Here is a 6000-nt window from a genome sequence, read left to right on the forward strand (position 1 = left end):
GGAGAGAGATCCTGCGAGCTTACTGGCCCAGGTATGGTTTGGCAAGCGATAACAGGCAGTACAAACTCTCGCCTTGTACGGGCGGGCATTATCTTGCTGAAATGTAAACCCAGGATGGCTTGCCATGGAGGGCAACAAAACGGGGCACAGAATATCGTCAACGTACTGCTGTGCTGTGAGGGTGCCAAAAATGACAACGAAAGAGATCCTGCTATGGAAAGAAATGGCAATCAGGCTATAACTCCTCGTTGTCATGCCAACGATAGGTTGGTATCCCACCACCTTTAGTGGCGTCTCCAGATACACCTCCGCAGGTCATCGGGGCTCAGTTCGAAGCGTGAGTCACCACTCAAGACATTATTTCACCAGTCAAAGAGTTTTCAGGCGGAAGACGCCTTTGGAGACGCCCCGTGACTGTCGCCCGCCATGCGGCCTGACAAACAGGTATGATGATCTGGAACGCCATTTCTTTTCATAGGATGAGCTCTTTGGATCTCATCCGCGGCATCCTTACAGTACAGCGGTACTCTGACGATATTCAAAGTCCCGTTTTGTTGCCCTACACACCAACCCATGCTGAGCTTACGTTTCAGCAAGGTAACGTCCGCCCTCAAACGGCGATAGTTTCTGCTGTTCGTCTCCGTGTTTGGCAAACAATACCTTGGCCAGAAATGTCACCAGCTCTCTCCCCGATCGAGAATGCTTGCAGCATTATGGTCAGGGCCCTCCAACCATCTCGGGACCTTGACGATCTGACGGGCCAATTGGACAGAATTTGGCACGATATCCTTCAGGAGAACATCCAAAACTCCGCCAATCAGTGCCAAGTCGAATAACTGCTTGCTTAAAGGACAGAGATGGACTAACACGTTGCTGACTGGCTCAGACTGTGAATATCGTATTTACGCGACTCTAATGCGCCATCTAATCTAACGAGTACCCCAATATTAAAAACTAAATGAAACAACAAGTTTACTGTTACCAGTCACCGTTTTATTTATTTCCACGACGCGTTTCGAAGGTTTAAACCTCCATCATCGGGTGGATTTACATTAGTAAGTATTACATTTGTGTGCGTGTTGTGTTACGATTTTTGGAGGAACTTGTGGCACTGCCTAGTGGAGAAACGAGACGCTATTTCAGAATATGGTTTAGGATTACTTTTGACGAAAAATTAAACTGATATCTAAAGGTAAACATTAAATAAGTAAACTACAGTACCTTCAGTGATCACAGGTTCCTTTAGCTGTCGTAACACATCACATTTATACTGCCACATTTGTAAACAAATATGGCGTCTGGAATCAGCTGGGTGCAAGGTTCGTATAGCAGGGGTGAAGACATAATCGCAAAGTGCAAAGAATAAAATCATACATACATTACACTCTTTGATTGGGGTTAATAAACAGATGTGAAGTGGGGGGCTGGAGGCAGAAGGAGAGGTAGAGAGAGAGAAAAAGTGTGTGTGTCTCAGCTGGGTGGAAGGTTCGTATAGCAGAGGTGAAGACATAATCACAAAGTGCAAAGAATATACATCATAACAATATTATTACAGAATAATTGCTTTAAGCATTTGGCGGTGTTTGTTTTGAGGTGTCAAATATATGTGTGTGTACTTCAGGTGGTGTATAAATCCAATTCTGACAAGTTAAAACAGCAAACATTCGTACTCGTTTATACAATCTGGTGAAATGTTAAAATGGCTTAAACTTCATACTTATTGATAACAATTAGGTGAAATGTTACAGACTATAATTACAATGATCATATTGGCTACAACAGTAAAATCATACATACATTACACTCTTTGATTGGGGTTAATAAACAGATGTGGAGTGAGGGGCTGGAGGCAGAAGGAGAGGTAGAGAGAGAGAAAAGTGTGTGTGTGAGTGAAATGGAGAGGGAGAGGGAGAGGGAGAGGGAGAGAGAGAGAAAACAGAGTGATTATATGAGAGGAAACATTTTATGGCAAGGAGTCTTAATATTGCATGTTGCATATATTAGCTGCCTAAAGGTTGGGGTAATACATTGGTTAATGTTATAAAATATGCAGATAGATATACATTTGTGCCAGTAGTTGATGTACATATAGTTTTAAGCTGACAAGGGGTACAAGCTGTTGGTGTGATGAATTATCTGTGAATGAGGTCAATCTCTTGTACTCTTGGCAGCTGTCAATATTTATGGTAAATATTAGGTGTGTGTGTGTGTGTGTGTGTGTGTGTGTGTGTTGGTGTGATGAATTATCTGTGAATGAGGTCAATCTCTTGTACTCTTGGCAGCTGTCAATATTTATGGTAAATATTAGGTGTGTGTGTGTGTGTGCATTTTTATGAGTGTAGGCAGTTGTTGAAAACGGAGATGATACTATTGTAAATATTGTCATTTTTGTCATTTAAGATAGATTCTGGTTGTTTCATTTGATGTTTGTATATTTGGAGTGTTTCAAGGATGTCTAGTTTTCTGCCTTTTGGTTGGATGTGTAAGATGCTAATACTTGTGTTGTTAACATGGTGTTTTGTTTCATGCAGGTGGGTAGCTATTGCTGATGTGTGATATTTTTTGTTTTTTAGTGCTGCCATGTGTTCCTTGAACCTAATCTCAAATGATCTGCCTGTCTGGCCTATGTAGAAGCAGTCACAGTCCAAACATTCAATTTTGTACACACCTGTGTGATGAAGTGGGTTTCGTGTGCCGATGTTGTGGGGTAACTTCTGTCCAATCTTGTTGTCTGTTGTAAAGGATATGCTTATGCCTTTCCGTTTGAAGACATTGGCAATCTGGTATGAAATGTTACCCAGAAAGGGTAATGTTCGCATTTAAAGTTAAAATTAAAAACTAAATCAATAAAAAAAGGAATTTTGGCACATCTCTGGTAGGGTATTCTTGTATTGTTGAAATTTATTTTACAACGTTAGCTCTGTCTCAAATGATAGTGAATGTATACATAAACTATTAAAAACACCAATAATTTATTTTTAAGTTACTTATTTTCTAATTTGAGTCATCAGCCTTCTGACTGATTTGATGCAGGCCACTACGAATTCCTCTCCTGTGTCAACCCCTCTATTTGACAGTAGCACTTACACCAACGTTATTGATTGTTTGGTGCATAAGTTCGGAACATATTTCCGTAAATTTAATAAACGCAACAGATACACATAACGAGGACTTTAATGAACAGTGATACATTCTCCTTCACTATTTACAACAGCCTGCCAACTCTGGGGTAACTTTTAGATTTCGCGACTGTAGAAATCACGTGGTTTTAAGGCGAAGAACTCATCGAGCCATGTTCGGAGCACATATTCATCCGGAAAGGAAGTTCCTTGAAGGTTGTTCGATAGAGAGCGGAGAAGGTGAAAATCTGAAGGCGCAAGGTAAGCTGAATAATGTGGGCGCGGAGTGACTTCCCAATCCAACTGCAAAGTGCTTTTTGTCAGTCTAGCAGAATGTGGGTGGGCGGTATCGTGGAGTTGCATTGCTTCACTCAGCCTTCCTGGTCGTTGATCTTGGACTGCGCCTGCAAGAAGTCTCAATTGTTGTTAAGTTTTTAATTGGTTATGGTTACTCTAATCGTTTCCTCATTTTGATTTCATAGAAGTGGCAGACAGATCCTTAATCTTTTAAGCAAAGGAAGAATTGTACTTTATCACTTGGTTGAAATCTTTCCAAACTAGGGTTGGTGCCATTCTACCACACAACTGTTGTCCTGCGATGACAGCTAGAAACTACGACACAGAACAGGTGGGACCAAATCTCGGACACTGCACGTTCATGCATACCTTAAGCCATGACATACGGCAAAGGGGACATTATTATCTCAGCATTGCCGTACCAGTTTTTATGCCACTTGTTTGACGCTCGTTCTGTCGGCACTGTTATTAAAATTGCAGTGCTCGCTTTTCCCATTTTCTATAATAACGCAGGATTTCGAACCAATAAAAATTTTACGAATAAAAATTACTCCTTTTTTAATGAAAAATTTTTGCTGTTGCTAAGTGATATTCCGGTTTTTCATTCGGTTATTGGTAAACAATAAAAAAACGCCTGTTGTTACTGAGACCAAACAAATCCGAAAAATACTGGTTATTCAGAAGTAAAATACGGTTTCTCCCATCCCTACTTCGTTGCCACCAATACTGATGTTATGTTTATGGCTTTTCTCGTTTCTGGTACACCGTATTACTTTCCTCTTTCTTCAAAATGGTTCAAATGGCTCTGAGCACTATGGGACTTAACATCTGAGGTCATCAGTCCCCTAGAACGTAGAACTACTTAAACCTAACTAACCTAAGAACATCACACACATACATGCCCGAGGCAGGATCCGAACCTGCGACCGTAGCGGTCGTGCGGTTCCAGACTGAAGCGCCTAGAACCGCTCGGCTACACCGGCCGGCCCTATTTCTTCATTGTGCTCTCAATCCATAGTGTGTGGTCATTATAAACCTGTTCATTGCATGTAGCAGGTCGTGTCCTGTTGCGTAGCACGACTTACATACGTCAGACCGGAGCTCGGCCCACAATGGCACTACTAACAAGGGAAACTCCCCATCGCACTCCCCTCAGATTTATTTATAAGTTGGCACAGTGGATAGGCCTTGAAAACTGAACACAGATGAAACGAGAAAACAGGAAGAAGTTGTGTGGAAGTATGAAAAAATAAGCAAAATATACAAACTGAGTAGCCCATGCGCAACATATGCAACATCAAGGAGAGGCTGAGCTCAGGAGCGCCGTGGTCTCGTGGTTAGCGTGAGCAGATGCGGAACGAGAGGTCCTTGGTTCACGTCTTCCGCGTCTTATTTGCCGGGCTTATGCCGACGATCTTGGAGTGTTCTTGGGTCGGCCGGCAGATGTAGATACCCTGTACTCTGTTCTCCGGCAATTTGAGAAGGCGACGGGGGCCATTGTGAATGTTCACAAGACGGTTTTGCTCCCCCTTACTCCCCGGATGAGCCATGTGCGACGAAATTGGTTCAGTGTTGTGCAGCAGCACAAAGTCCTGGGGGTTATTTTATCTGATAATCCTCAGCGCATGGAGGCTCTGAATTGGCGTCCCACCTTACACAAAATTAGGGCGGTTGTTAAAATTCATGCGGCCCGGCATTTGGCGCTTTATGATAAGGTGCAGCTTATCAATACTACCATCTTAGCTAGAGCGTGGTATTTAGCACAAGTTCTCCCAGTACCTAAGCTCCTAGACCGCGCAATTAAACAGGCCGTCTACTGGCTCCTTTGGAAAGGGGACATTTTCAAAGTCTCCTTAGCCACCTGCACCTTAAATCCAGCCGATGGGGGACTCGGTCTGGTGGATTTTTCCGCCAAATGCGCGGCGCTCCTCCTCAAACGGACTACGGCCGTATTAGAGAAAGGTACCAGCAGTGCCACGGTCATGTTGTTCAATCACTATCGCCCACCTTCTGTAGTTGCCCCGGTCTCTGTCAGCCACATACCCTTTGCGCTGAATTACGTGCGGCGTTTTTATTTTGACAACAGTTATCTTGCGTATGGTGGCTCCAGTGGAGGCCGTGTCGGCGACATAATCCGTGCTCTGCGGGGATCACCGGCCCGGAATAAGTGGGAGTACCGCATGCCGCACACTGACTGGCGAACAGTTTGGCGCAACATCGCCACACCCGTCCTTCCTACACACGTTAGAGCGACGTGGTATAAAGTCGTCAATGGTACGATTCCTACAAATGCTAAGCTGCACTCTATTCATCTGAGTCCGTCCCCCGCCTGCGAAGAGTGTCATGACGAGGATACTATTGAACATCGCTTCGTATGCCGTCGGTTCCGTGCTGTGTGGGACACTGCTCGGGATATGGTGCGTCTCGTCAACAGGGTGTCTTCAGCGCAGGTTACAGCGGCAGCTGCAATCGTACCCGAGTGTAAGGCGTTTCCGACCACCAAGCGCAACGCCACCATCTGGTTAATCGGCCATACGATTTATTCTCTATTTTTCCTCAAACTGACGGATCGTCATGATTTTCT

The sequence above is a fragment of the Schistocerca nitens genome, chromosome 2, assembly GCF_023898315.1.
Source record: "Schistocerca nitens isolate TAMUIC-IGC-003100 chromosome 2, iqSchNite1.1, whole genome shotgun sequence".
NCBI lineage: Eukaryota > Metazoa > Arthropoda > Insecta > Orthoptera > Acrididae > Schistocerca > Schistocerca nitens.